Source organism: Macaca nemestrina, chromosome 14 (genome assembly GCF_043159975.1).
Source record: "Macaca nemestrina isolate mMacNem1 chromosome 14, mMacNem.hap1, whole genome shotgun sequence".
In the NCBI taxonomy this organism is placed as follows: Eukaryota; Metazoa; Chordata; class Mammalia; order Primates; family Cercopithecidae; genus Macaca; species Macaca nemestrina.
This window is the reverse complement of record NC_092138.1, coordinates 5,737,374-5,752,528: the sequence shown is the minus strand read 5'-3', so window position 1 is coordinate 5,752,528 and position 15,155 is coordinate 5,737,374. Positions and strand designations below refer to the sequence as shown.

The 15,155-nt window shown below is 39.0% G+C and overlaps 2 protein-coding genes across 6 annotated transcripts in view; one reads left to right on the top strand and one right to left on the bottom strand.

Moving 5' to 3' along the window:
• Positions 1–9,556, bottom strand: part of LOC105498852 (extracellular matrix protein 2) — a 41,011-nt gene extending 31,455 nt beyond the window's left edge. The window contains exon 1 of one of the 2 annotated variants that reach the window (XM_011771208.2): positions 9,492–9,556. The gene's annotated coding sequence lies outside the window, so the exon portion shown is untranslated. The remainder of the gene's footprint in view (positions 1–9,491) is intronic. The other variant, XM_011771205.2, reaches the window with a different exon arrangement.
• CENP (centromere protein P) overlaps positions 1–15,155 on the top strand; it is a 275,211-nt gene that overhangs the window by 193,926 nt on the left and 66,130 nt on the right. The gene's annotated exons all lie outside the window — the stretch shown is intronic.

Sequence of the window (15,155 nt, the reverse complement as noted above, 5' to 3'; positions counted from 1 at the left end):
AGGGTCTGGCTCTGCCACCCAGGCTGGAGTGCAGTGGCGCCATCTCAGCTCACTACAACCTCCGCTTCCTGGGCTCAAGCCAGTCTCACACCTCGGCCTCCCAAGTAGCTGGGACTGCAGGCACATGCTACCATGCCCAGCTGATTTTTATATTTTTTTTGTAAAGACGGGATCTCACTATGTTGCCCAGGCAGGTCTCAAACTCCTGAGCTCAAGTGATTCACCCACCTCAGCCTCACAAAATGCTAGGATTACAGGCATGAGCCCCCACACCTGGCTTTAGATATGTTTAGATACACAAATTCCATTCTGTTCCAGTTGCCTACAGTTTTCAGTACAGTCACAGGCTGTACAGGTTTGTAGCCTAGGAGCAATAGGCTCTATCATATAGCCTAGGTGTATAGTAGGTTGTCCCATCTAGGTTCGTGTAAGTACACTTTATGATGTACAACAACGAAATCATCTAACATCACATTTCTCAGAATGCATCCCTGTCGCTAAGTGACATATGACTGTAATTTGTTGATATGCAGATTCTTAGAAGTGCACTTCACAACCTAAGACAAGCTGTGGAAATTCCAAGCATATCTAAATTGAAAACCATGAGCATGAGCTCAGGGTAATGCATGCCTTCCTCAAGCCACAGTGTCTACCACCCAAATGTTTAGGAAATGCAGGGTCATCCGTGCTAAGTCTTGGCAAATATTGTGATTGTTTCTTAGTAGAAACCTATAATGGTATTAGCAAACATATGGCTGCCATCCTGGGTCCTCGGCCTAGGTACAAATGTCACTAACTGACCCATTTTTGACATTCTGCATACAGTATATCACCTGAAGGCCAAGAAAATGAGCATGGTTTTGTGGAGATCACCTTCCCTGTATTGCCATAACAACATTCCTACTAGTTTGACAACTAGTAACCAGAGTGGCTCCATGAAGTAGAATGATACTCTAGGAAGCGACCATGATGTAATTTCACAGACTTTTGGAGAGTCTGTGAAGCTACATCATGGTCGCTTCCTAGAGAATCGTTCAGCCATTACACCAGTATTATGACAAAACTTATCAAATCTGACTCCCAGTCAACATGGAGTAATAGGGACCACGTATACCTTCCCACCTGAAACAACTTAAAAGTAGAACAATATATATGAAGCATTTTCCAAATATTAAACAAAGAGCAGTCCAGGTCAGTGATCCCTGAGAGGGGATGCAAATCAAATGCCTGGAGAGACCTGTGACTGACCTGCTTCCTCCCTCAAGGGAGTTGCAGGGAGGGGAACACAGGCAGAGTCCAGCAGTCTGCCTGAGTTGAAAAGATAGAGTTGGAAATCTGAGGACACCAAAGAGACTAGTGTTCCTAGGGCAGAGTACAGAGAGGTGAGAGCTAACCCAGAGAAACCCTTCCAGGGATGTGAAGTCTTCCACTGAATACTGGATAACACATATATGTAAGTAAACTTATTAATACTTGAGACTGGGAAAAGAACTAACCTAAAGGACAAAGCGGGGGGTGGGGGGGGAGGAGTAAAAAAAAAATGGTCTCTGGAGCTTAAAAAGACCAGGAAGAGTTTGTGTTCCACCAGTCAGAGTGGAAAACCTTACAATTCACAGGGCATCTGGTAGAGTACTCAGAAGAGCATTAGCTCAGTAGAGGAAAATAATTAGCCCTAGGCTAAAGGCTGCTGTAATCTCATTTAATAAAGCTTAAAAGCAAGCCTTTCTGAAAGAACTAAACTGTGTACAGTAACTTGACAGTGTCTCAGAGAACCCAACAAATGTTTTAGGATCCAATGTAAATTTACCAGGTACACAAAGAATCAGGGAAAGTTGACCCCTAATGGGAAAAATCAGTTTATTGAAACCAATTCAGAAATGACAGTGCTGATATACTAATTAGGTCTTTAAAAATCACTATACCTATATTCTATATGTTCAAGAAGGTAGAGGAAAGATTAACCATGTAATGTGGAAACATAGAAGATATTTTTTAAAAACCCAAATCAAACTTTTAAAGATGAAAACTACAATGTGAGAGAGAAAAAAATACATGACAAGGGATGAATAGCAGATTAGACATTACCAAAAATAATTGGTGAACTTGTTTTCAAAAACTGCAAAAAGAAATAGACAAATCTACAATTATCCTCCAAAATTTCAACACTTTTATCCCAAATATTCGTTTCAAAAATAGTAGACAGATTACAAATTAAATTCAGATGCCTCTACATATCTATTAAATGTCTAAAACCCAAAACACTGGCAACACCCAGTGCTGGTGAGTGTGTGGAGCAACTGTAAGTCTCATTCAGTGCTGGTGGGAATGCAAAATGCTACAGCCACTTTGGAAGACACTTTGGCAGTTTCTTATAAAACTAAACACTCTTTCCATACAACCCAGCAATCGTGCCCCTTGGTATTTACCCAAATAAGATGAAAATCTATGTCCACACAAAAACCTGCACACAGATATGTATAGCAGCTTTTTTCATAATTGCCAAAACTTAGAAACAAGCAACATGTTCTTCAATAGGTGAATGGATAAACAAACTATGGTATATTCAGACAATGGAACATTATTCAACACCAAAAAGAAATGAGCCATGATGCCATGAAAAAACGTGGAGGAACCTTAAATGCATATAATATATAACTAAATGAAATAAGCCAACCTGAGATGGCATATGTATGATTTCAACTCTATGACATTCTAGAAAGGGCAAAACTATGCAAACTATAAAAGAATAGTGGATTTGGGGTGGGGAGGGATGAATAGGTGGAACACAGAGGATTCTTAGGGCAGTGAAACTCTTCTAATACAGTATAGTCAGCCCTTTATATCACAGGTTTTGCATCTGGATTCAACCAACCATGAGTGAAAAATGTAGTTTGGCCTATGTAGCATTTGTGCTGAACATATGCACTTTTTTTTTCTTGTCATTGTCCCCTAAATGATACAGCGTAACAACTACTTACATAGCCTTTACAGTGTATTAGGTGTAAGTAATCTAGAGATTATTTAAAGTATACAGGAGGATATGTGTGTATTATATGCAAATAGTATACCATTTTACTTAAGGAACTTGAGCAGCCTCAGATTTTGGTATCCTTGAGGGCTCCTGGAACCAGTCCCCCAAGGATACCAATGGACAACAGTACTATAAAGGTGGGTACATGTCATTAAAAATTAGTCAAAACCCAAGACAGAGTAACAAGAGTGAACCCTAACGTAAACTATGGACCTGTGGGTGGTAATGATATGTCAGCATAGATTTATCCAGGGTGTGAGATTTCGATAGTGGGGGAAAAGCACATATGAGAACTCTGTACTTTCCACTCAGTTTGCTCTGAATCTAAAAAGGCTCTGAAAAAAGTCTGTTAAAAAAAATTAGTAGTCATTTTATGCCAAGAAAAAGTAATTAATATTTTTTAATTAGTAGATAGAATATCAGTCCGGATTTTAAAGACTTTAATACTATCAACCTATTTGTCCAAATTGTCCTAATAATTTGCCTTGTTTGTCCTAATGATTGTAGGTATGTACAAATTTAGAGTCGTTATATCTTTCTGGTGCATTTGTCAGTAGGTAGATACTTTCAGTGTCTCTGGGAGTGCTTTTGCTGTAAGATCTACTTTGTCTAATATTAATGTAGCTGCATTTTTTTTTCTTTTTTGACTTTTTAGATTCAGGAGGGTTGTATGCAGGTTTGTTACCTGAGTATGTTATGTGATACTGAAATTTGAGATATGAATGATCCCATCACTCAGGCACTGAGCATAGCACACAACAGTTTTTCAATCCTTGTTCCTCTCCCTGCCTTCCTCCCGTGTCTATTGTTGCCATCTTTATGTCCATGAGTACCTAATGGACTTAGTTCCTAGTTATAAGGGAGAACATGTGGTCTTTGGTTTTCTGCTCCTGCATGTAGTTGCTTTCTTTTGGTTAATGTCTGCAAAATATATGTTTTGCTTTCAGCCTTTCTATGTTTTTGTATTTTCAGTATACTTCCTATTAGTGGCATTTTAATTCAGTTTAACAATTTTTGTCTTGAACTGGAACATTTAGGCTGTTTATATTTAATGTAAAATTTAATATGTTTGAGTTGAAATATACTTTATATTTGCTTTTTATTTGTCCTACATATTCTATGTTCCTTTTTCTGTTTTCTTTCTTTTTAATTGGTTGCTTGGTTTTTATGATTTCATTAGTAATTATACACTTTTTTTTTTTTTTTTGAGATGGAGTCTTACTTTTTCGCCCAGGCCAGATTGCAGTGGCACTATCTCGGCTCACTGCAAGCTCTGCCTCCCGGGTTCATGCCATTCTCCTGCCTCGGCCTCCCGAGTAGCTGGGACTACAGGTGCCTGCCGCCACGCCTGGCTAATTTTTTGTATTTTTAGTAGAGACGGGGTTTCACCGTGTTAGCCAGGATGGTCTCGATCTCCTGACCTCGTGATCCACCTGCCTCAGCCTCCCGAAGTGCTGGGATTACAGGCGTGAGCCACCATGCCTGGCCAGTTATACACTTTTTATCATTCTCTTCTTTGTAGAGATTACCACATACATCCTTGACTTACCAAAGTCCTAATATAAATTAGTACCTTTACCTCTTCCTGGACAATACAAGAACCAGGATGAACTTCAACTCCATTTATGCCATCCCAGTATGTATTCTATTTCAGTTCTGTGTTTTAATTATATATGTATTTTTAAACCCTCAAAATATTATTATTATTTTGTCAAAGTTCATTTAGATAAGATTTTTCATCCTCATCACTATTAACATTTTGCACCAGAGGCCAGGCACGGTGGCTCACACCTGTAATCCCAGGACTTTGGGAGGCCGAGGTGGGCGGATCACAAGGTCAAGAGATCGAGACCATCCGGCTAACATGTGAAACCCTGTCTCTACTAAAAATACAAAAAATTAACTGGGTGTGGTGGCGGGTGCGTGTAGTCCCAGCTACTCAGGTGGCTGAGGTAGGAGAATTGCTTGAACCCGAGAGGCGGAGGTTGCAGCAAGCTGAGATCGTGCCACTGCACTCCAGCCTAGGTGACAGAGCGAGACTCAGTCTCAAAAAAAAAAAAAGAAAAAGAAAAAAAAAATTTGCGCCAGATAATTCTTTTTTTGTGGGGAGCTGCCCTGTATATTATAAGCTATTGCTCAGCAATCCGTGGCCTCTGCCCACTAATTACCATTAGTACCTTCCTCCTAGTTGTGACAACCAAAAATATTTCCAGGCATTACCAAATGTAACCTGCGCCTCAGTTGAGAATCACGTGTTTAGATTTACCTAAACATTTATCATTTGCTTTTCCTTCGTTCCTTCCTAATCTCCATTCTTCTATTAGGATTATTTTTTTATTGACTGAAGAACACCTTCTAATAATTCGTTTTGTGCACATGTGTTGATCAGTTCTTTTTGTTTACCTGAAAGGATGTATTTGTTAGATACACATTCTGGGTTGACAAGTGTTTTCTTTCAGCATTTTGAAGATACAGTTGATTTTTACCCCCTACACTTTCATTTGCTTCCTAGCTTCCAGTATTTTATTGTTGCCTTCTTCCCACCTACTTTTCTTTTTCTTTTTTTATTTAATTTAATTTAATTTTTATTTATTTTATTTTATTTTCATTTTTTTGAGATGAGGTCTCACTAAACAGGCTGACCTTGAACTCCTTAGGCTAAAGCGATCCACCTGGCTCAGTCTTTCGAGTGGCTGGGACTACGGGCGTGAATTACCACACCCGGCTTGAAGATGCAATTTCTGTGTCTTCTTTTTCCCATTGTTTCTTTTGAGAAATCATCTCTCCATCTAATTTTTTCACCTTTAAAAGTAATTTTTTTTTTTACTCTCGCTGTTTTTAAGATATTCTCATTGTCTTTGGTTTTCAGCTGTTTCACTCTGTGTACAAAGATAGAATTTTCTTGCTTTTAGCCTATTTGGCACTTCTTGAATTTGTGGCCTGATGTTGTTCATCACATTTGGAAACTTCTCAGCCCTTAACTGTATAAATAGTACATTCTCTTTTCCCTTTTTTCATTCTTTCTATAACTACAGGTACTTTGTTATTAGCTTCCTCATTGTCTTTAATGTCACTTTCCCCCCATTTGTATTTTTTGTTCTTCTATCACTTCAATGATTCATCCTGGTTATTCTCTGATCTTCCAGTTCGTTGATACTCTCTTCATGTGTGATTTATCTGCTATTAAACCTATCCATTGACTTCCTTGTTCTTTTATTGTATTTTCTAGTTTTCAAGTTTTCAGTATGTTCTTTTTATTTCCAATTCTTCGTTAAAAATTTTAATCTCATCTTTTATTTTTTTAAACATATTAAAAATATTTGTTTTAAAGTCTGTGTCTGAAGACTAGGTTTTCCGGATCCTCTATGTGTCTATTTCGGTTGTCTCTTATTTCTTTAGGTTTTTAGCCATGTTTTGTCTCTTCATATACCTGATGACCTTTGATGGAGTGCCGAATATTGTATATGAAAATATTTGAGGATTTGCATCTGTTTCAGGCATAAGGTTAAGTACATTATGAATCGAATATTGAGTGATTTGAAGCTGGGCTTCACCATATCCAATTAATAATTATGCTTTGGGCTGGGTGCAGTGGCTCACGCCTGTAATCCCAGCACTTTGGGAGGCCAAGGCGGGCAGATCACAAGGTCAGGAGTTCGAGACCAGCCTAGCCAATATGGTGAAACCCCGTCTCTATTAAAAATACAAAAAAAAATTAGCTGGGCATAGTGGCATGTGCCTGTAGTCCCAGATACTCAGGAGGCTGAGGCAGGAGAATCACTTGAACCTGGGAGGTAGAGGTTGCAGTGAGCCGAGATCACACCACTGCACTCCAGCCTGGGTGATAGAGCGAGACTCCGTCTCTCTCTCTCTCTCTCTCTCTCTATATATATATATATGCTTTGGGTCCACTTAACTTTTCCTACCATCCCCCACTGCTTGTTTGCCTCCATTTTGTTTGTTTCTCTCTGTCCTCCTGAGGCTATTTTAAAGGTCTACTAATCTTCTCAACCACCTCTTCTGGAATCCAGATGCTTCTAGAAGAAAAACTGTTCTAAACCTCTCTGGGTTTCAGTCCTATCCCAAATATTGACCCTGTTGTTTTTCTCACCCTTTCTGGTTATTTTCAGCAGGTCTAATGATCTGACTTGCCTTGTCTGCCATTATCAGAAGGAGAAGCTCCCTCAGATTCCTTTTATTTCTTGCAGAAATATATCCTCTTTTTCTCAGAGAATGTTGTAAGTTGTAAAATTTTGTGCTCTTATTAAAGATCGGAAAATATTGTTGTTTAATTGGAAACAGAATTATGGTTTCAAAATCATTCTAATCATTTTTCTTTAATACCTTGTAGATATTTGTCCATTATTTTCTTATATTTAGTGTTGCTGAGGAGAAATTTGACTTGAATCTGATTCTCATCCCTTTGTAAGAAATTTTTTTTTCTTTCTATAGAAATTTTTTTCAAATTTTCAACATATCTTTGATATTTGGAAGTTTTACCTTGCTAAAAGAATGGAATGTACCTTGGTATAGGTTGTTATTGTTGTTAAATGTATCCTTCTTGGGATCTTTTAAACCGAAAACTTCTTTCTTTCCTATACAAGCTGTCTTCAACTCTGTTTTCTCTCATGACTGTTCAAGGGTACATTTTCCCTCTTAAAATTCATTCCCATCTTCTCTTTGTCTGTGAAGGACTCCTCAGAGTGTCTGTCCCACCAGGGGCTGCCCATTTTACTTCCTAGTGTAGCTGTATATTCGTGTATTTATTTGTTTGTAATATATCTTGTATTATTTCAAGGGATTTGGTGAGAGGGGAAGAGGGCACAAGGTCAGCTCAGTCTCCTGTCTTGAATCTCAGTAGTTCTTTTTATAACTTCATCTGCCAGAATCATCTTCCTCTAGTCAGGTTTCACTTAGTTAGTTCATAGTCTGACTTTTGCCACATCACCTTTGTTCAACAAATGGCAGTCTCTAAAGTATCTTCATGTCAGCATATAACCTTTCTTCAGTATATATATACATTAATTGCTGCAGTCATTTGAAAACCATTACTATAGGTCATTGAAATGACCTATATTTCATAGGTCATTTGAACAACTTTTTGCAATCTACTTTAGTTTTAGAAAAATTAACGTGCAGCATGTAAAGAAGGACCAAATCCATTAGCTGATTGGCACCTGAAATCGTAAAAGTCAATTCAGAGAGCAAAGTAGTATGTTGGAAGGGAATGACAACAGCAGCAGGGGAAAGCAATATGAAAACCTGAACTGAGAGACAAAGTGAAACTAGAATTTGCTGAGTGGCTGGGCCTGTGGGCTCCGATGGATATCATAAGTGCTCTGCAATGCATGAAATGTATACATTTAAATTTTCTTGCTTTAACAATCATATGTGCAGACCCTCCCTCCTGTTGTGAGGAGTCAGGGCCTAGACCTCAGGGCTCCAGAGTTAAACTCTCATGAGGGTCTTAGGCATCCTGTTGTCCTGAAGCCTCCTGAAAGCACTCACTTATGGGGCATTGCCTGATTGAGTGCTTAGGAGTGAATGTGCCAGCTGCAGCCAGACTGAGCACACCCCTCTCTCCCAGTGTCCTCATTCTGGAAACTACCTCTCATTCTTTTTCCCCCCCAAACTGACTCACTTTTACTTACCCAGAAATCTAAGTAGATACATACAGAAATAAATTTACAGAGCTATTTTAATTTTTACAAAATCAGTATCTAAACAGTCTCACTACAGTGTTTAAATACATTTTAGGAAATGGTCTCTCAATACTAATTTTACAATTAATGGTTAGGCCTTCGTTATTTTCATTGATATGATATACAGAATTTTACTTTGCACTTAATATTTGCTTTCATAAACAACTTCGTAATTGAGTGTATGCCTCCTAGAGGTAAATTTTCTGGGATTCCAATCATAGTATCATTTTTATCAAGTAATTTTTTTCCTTCTAGCACTTACTGTGTTTATCCCAACATTAAATATTATTTATAAACCTTGATTAACTTATTTTTCTTCATTTAAAATTTTTCACCAATTGTCTTAAGTAAACTTTAAAAATATTAATTTAGAATTTTAAAATTCTACATGAAGTCATGAGATGTCTGTTATCTCTTTTCACTTCAACAGGTTTAAAATGAAAAATATTTTGAATTATTTATGTTCTTTTAGGACTTAAAAATTAAGAATAATATTTTCAAACCAATTTATACTTCTATTGAACACAGAATTCCACCTAAACATATAAAAATAATTTAATACTAAGTCTACAAGGTCTGAAATACTTGGGAAGTACATCGTGAAAAAAACAAACAATAATGCATACTTTGAACTTTAAAAATCTATTAGTAACGAGCTAATTTACTCAAGAGTTTAAACATAGTTGCGAAATAAAATACCCAAATATTAAAACCATTCCACATGCTAAGTAGAAACTTAAAATTTAAAACTTTTTTACCTGGAAATCTAAACTAAGTAGGCTTTGCTTGGTGTCATTTAAGTCTCCAGCTGAAAATGAAACAAAATCAGAGCTTTCTTTAAAAACAAAGAAAGGACAGAAGGGAATGTTGAAAAGTGTTTGCTGAACTTCTTAGTAAAATCTAAAATAACTGCCTCCCTTGGGGATAAATGCCTTTCAGTTTTTGTGCAGAAAATCAGCCAAGAAAGTAACCAGGGAAAATGGTTACCAAGGGAAATATTTTTTTTAATCATAAGAAAAGTAGAAAACAGCAGTGGGTGTGGGGAAAGAGCATTTTGTTTGTAGGCTGAAAAGGCAGAGTTGGAAGCATAAAAATGAGCTTGATTAAGAAATCTGTGGTTTTCATAGACTATTTGCATTAAAAAGTTGAAGGCTTATACTAGCCAGCATGATGTCACTTGAGCTTTATCAGATTATAGGGATGATATTCTCGTCAGCTAAAGGCTGTATATATCTGGAATCTATTTTAATGTGGATTAATAATATTTAACTCATCTGCCCGCCCACCTCGATCTCACCCACAATATTAACAAAACAACAACATGGTTACGTATTAATGTCAGTGGAAATTATGTAACTTCTAACCATTAAATAATAGAAAGAAAATGTGAAAGGGAGCTGTGTGGCTCCTAATTACCTGTTACTCTGGCAAATTAGTTGTGTACTTTGGCCTCAGTTTCTTTATCTGCAAATGAGAAGTTAGAGACAGATCAGGATTCCAAGTGCAACCTTACTGTTTATGAGGGACCTTGAGTAAGTTACTTAATGTTTCTGACCAAAGTTTACTCTTCTGTAAAACTAGGGTGATACGTTTCAAATTTTTCTGAAAATAAAAGGAATAACATATATGAAGGGCCTAACTCAGTGCCTGTCCTAGGCTAGGTAATTTTGGAACTATTTTTTAATTTTTTTTTTTTTTTTTTTTTTTGAGACGGAGTTTTTGCTCTGTTGCCCAGGCTGGAGTGCAATAGCGCAGTCTCGGCTCACTGCAACCTCCGCCTCCCAGGTTCAAGGGATTCTCCTGCCTCAGCCTCCCGAGTAGCTGGGATTAAAGGCACCCGCCACCATTCCAGATTAATTTTTGTATTTTTTTAGTAGAGATGGGGTTTTACCATGTTGGCCAGGCTGGTCTCGAACTCTTGACCTCATGTGATCCACCCACCTCAACCTCCCAAAGTGCTGGGATTATAGGCATGAGCCACCGCACCCGGCCTTAAATTCTTATATCCGTATTTCAGGGGTCTAAATCATTTGGCAAAGAGGAGCTAAATATTTGTTTAAATGACGTGGTTAGACTGAATCAGGATTTTGTAAAATGACCTAGATAGACTGAATCAAGATAAGGGATTAAATACATAAGCCACTCAACTTCCTAAAAATAAGGAAAATGATACTTATTTTTTAAAATGTAAAACTGACTGAGCGTAGTGGCTCACACCTGTAATCCCAGAACTTTGGGAGGCTGAGACGTGTGGCTTACCTGAGGTTAGGAGTTTGAGACCAGCCTGGCCAACATGTGAAACCTGGTCTCTACCAGCAGTACAAAAATTAGCCGAGCATGGTGGCACACACCTGTAGTCCCAGCTTCTCAGGAGGCTGAGGTAGGAGCATCACTTGAACCCAGGAGGCGGAGGTTGCAGTGAGCCAAGATTGCGCCATTGCGCTCCAGCCTGGGCGACAGAGCGAGACTACATCTCAAAAAAAAGAAAAGAAAAAGAATGAGTCCACAAATGAGCAAATACCATTAAACAGGCAGTTCATAGAAGAGGAAATGTCAGTGGTCAATAAAACAGAAGAAGAAAATTTCTCAACTTCAGTAACAGTCAAGAAAAGTAAATTAAAACAGGAAGGTTATTTTTTCACTATCATAGTGAGATGTTGCTGACAAAACTTCGGGGGTAGAAAAATTACCCAAATAATGTCAATGCTCAATCAAGCTTGAAGACCACTGCTAATCAAAAATCATGGCCTGATTTGAAATACATACATTGTTTTTGGGGGGAAAAAAAAGTTGATGATATGCTGTGTTGGCCACTGTGTAGGGAAAACAGAAACTCTCCTCTTCCTTGAGGACAACTGAACAGTAGCTATACTGTCTGTCCTAGCATTTCACCTCTAGGAACCCATTGTAGAAACACCTCTTTCGGTACAAAAGTGTGCCTTCAAGGAAGTCCTCTGAAGTACTGTAAGCATGGATTAAAAAAAAAAAGTTAGCCCAGTTGTGTATTGCTAGAGAACAATGTGGGCTTACCGTAAAGCTATTTGGAGAAACAGAAGTAATTCCATTAATACCACCATGCATAGTTGTCCACGCTATACCAGGAATAAAGAGATTTTCAAAACTGTACATGTATTATGATCTTACCTTCTTTTGAGGTGTGTAATTTAGCATTTTACTAGAGAACAAATTGGAAGGAATAAACAACAAAATATTAACAGTAATTATAGGGAGACTTTTACTATGTACTTCTATATTTGTATCCTGTTGTGAGCTTTGTATAATCAGATCAGAAAAGAATAACTTTTAAAAAGAATACAATCAAAAAAGAAGTAACTCTTAAAGTAACAGCACTGAGGAATACCAGTAATTACCATGATGAGATTGACAAAGTTGCAGAAAACTAAATTTTATAATTTTTGAGGTTCCTGCTCTAAAATTTTGTGGTTTAATGGACTGTTACATGAGTCCTTTTGCAGAAACTATTTTAACCACACTAGTACATGGAAAATGCTGGTATTATGGTTTCTCCTACCCCCTTTATTATTACAGGCATGATTATGTCCCAAAACTTGGTTCTGACAACACTCTGCAGGAATGTGGTGTTGGTCACCAAACAACATGAGCAGAGTGAGCATTACCCGTGCCACAGGGCCATCTGCCTATGAAGATTTAGACTCTAGGACATTTATTTCAGGTGATACTTGTTTTAAGTAAAGTCACCTTTTCAGTGTTTTCCCTGATGGTCTAGATTACCAATAAGGATGCAACTGTCTACCATATGACAACTTTGTAGATATTAATACCCAAATAAAGGTAACTTCTGGAAATTTTAAGTAGGGCCATACTCAGAAATTAGTTTTACCTTGTTCAGCCCGAATAAGGAGGCTTAAAGCTGTGCCTACAACCCCTGCCCATGCACCGAATAATAGGTACAATGTTCTGGTATCTTTATGGTTAGTTGAGAAGCGTCAATGGTTGGCGAACATAAGTGGAGTAGGGGGAGGTAAAATGGCTGAGTAAAGCATTAGACTGTAAATCTAAGGACAGAGGCTAAACCTCTTTTTACCAGCCCAGAGGTGACTTTCATGTTGAATTGCAAATTCAAAGCAGCAGCTTAAATCCTGCCAGGCTTCTCCTGCCTTCCCCACCTCCCCCCACCACCCCCACACGGCGGGAGAAGTAGATTGAAGCCAGTTGATTAGGATATTTAGCTGTTAACTAAATTTTTATGGGTTTGAGTCCCATTTATCTAGTAAGGGCTTAGCTTAATTAAAGTGATTGATTTGCGTTCAGTTGATGCAGAGTAGAGTTTTGCAGTCCTTGGGTTTGTAGAAATTAACTATAGCCTACTTACTAAGGGCTTTGAAGGCTCTTGGTCTTGTTGAACCTAAATTTCTAGAAGATAAGCAGGGTTAGTGGGGAGATTGGTAGGAGGAAGATGGAGAGGATGGTAAGTGCGGGGAGGAGTAGTATGGACTTCGTTCTAGGACTGACCTTCTCTTTCTTGGCCCATAGTTCAAATGCCTTTTAAACTATACTCAAGTGTGACAGTTGCTTCATTTACTGTAGCTGAACTTACTTTCCCAGTGGAATATTACATTTCAGTGGAGTAATGATATATAAGTATCCCACAACTCATTCAACCATGCCCCTATTGATGGACATTTGGGTTGTTTCCCCTTTCCCCCTCAAATAGAGTGGGCTTTTTCCATCTGGGTGCACATTTCCAGGTTGCTTTCCAAAAAGGTTGTAGTAGATAATGTATACTCTCACCAGAAATAGATAAAATGCCCATTTCCCTGCCACTTTATTTTTTAAATAGTTTTCACATTTTTGAATGGTTAATACATATAAGTGGCATAAATTTTTACAGTGCACAGTTAAAATTTCAGTTTTCTATATTCAATACTGATAGACTGATACCAACCTTCCCACTGAAGTAATTAAGAAATGAGATCAGCCAGGCGCGGTGCCTCACGCCTATAATCCCTGCACTCTGGGAGGCCAAGGCTGGCGGATCATAAGGTCAGGAGATTGAGACCATCCTGGTTAACATGGTGAAACCCTGTCTCTACTACAAATACAAAAAATTAGCCGGGCAAGGTGGCATGCGCCAGTAGTCCCAGCTACTCGGGAGGCTGAGGCAGGAGAATCCCTTGAATCCGTGGGGCAAAAGTTGCAGTGAGCCGAGATCATGCCACTGCACTTCAGCCTGGGCAACAGAGCAACTCTGTCTCAAAAAAAAAAAGAAATGAGATCACATCTTAAAATCATCAATGAAGGCTGGGGACAGTGGCTCATGCCTGTAATCCCAACACTCTAGGAGGCCGAGGTGGGTGGATCACAAGGTCAGGAGTTCAAGACCAGCCTGGCCAACATAGTGAAACGCTGTCGCTACTAAAAATACAAAAATTAGCCGGGTATGGTGGCACGCGCCTATAGTCCCAGCTACTTGGGAGGCTGAGGCACGAGAATCGCTTGAACCTGGGAGGCGGAGGTTGTGGGGAGCTGAGATCGTGCCATTGCACTCTAGTCTGGGCAACAGAGCAAGACTCAGTCTCAAAAAAAAAAAAAAACCATCAGTGAAGTGAAACTATAATGAGGAATCACTGGGCCTAGATCAGGAGATAACTGTGAGCAGCCTTTTGCCTTGTGAGTGTTTGCTAAAAATATCAATAAAGTAAAAAACAAATATGAGGGAGAAAAGATTGAGAAAGCCAAAAGTTGGGGATTTTTTGTTTTTAAAAAAATTTATCGGCTGGGGGCGGTGGCTCATGCCTGTAATCCCAGCACTTTGGGAGGCCGAGGTGGGCGGATCACAAGGTCAGGAGTTCGAGACCAGCCTCGCCAACATGGCGAAACCCCATCTCTACTAAAAATACAAAATTAGCCTGGTGTGGTGGCCGGTGCCTGTAGTCCCAGCTACTCAGAAGGCTGAGGCAGGACAATCACTTGAACCCAGGAGACGGAGGTTGCAGTGAACCAAGATTGCACCACTGCACTCCAGCCTGGGTGACAGAGCGAGACTCCATCTCAAAATAAAATAAAAATTATCATCTTAAATACTTACCATTTATTCCTCCTGTCTAACTAAAACATTGTGCCCTTTGACTAATAGCTCCCCATTTCCCCCAGTCACTAGCCTCTGGCAACCACTATTCTACTCTGCCTCTGAGTTCAATTTTTTGTTGTTGTTTTGTTTTTTTTGAGATGGAGTGGTGCCATCTCGGCTCACTGCAACCTCCATCCTCCACCGCTACCCCCGCCCCCCCCCCACCCCCCACCCCCGGTTCAGGCAATTCTTCTGCCTCAGCCTCCTGAGTAGCTGGAATCACAGGCGCCTACCACTGTGCCCAGCTAATTTGAGTTAGATTTTTTAAGATTCCATATATAAGTGCGATCATGCAGTATTTGCCTTTCTG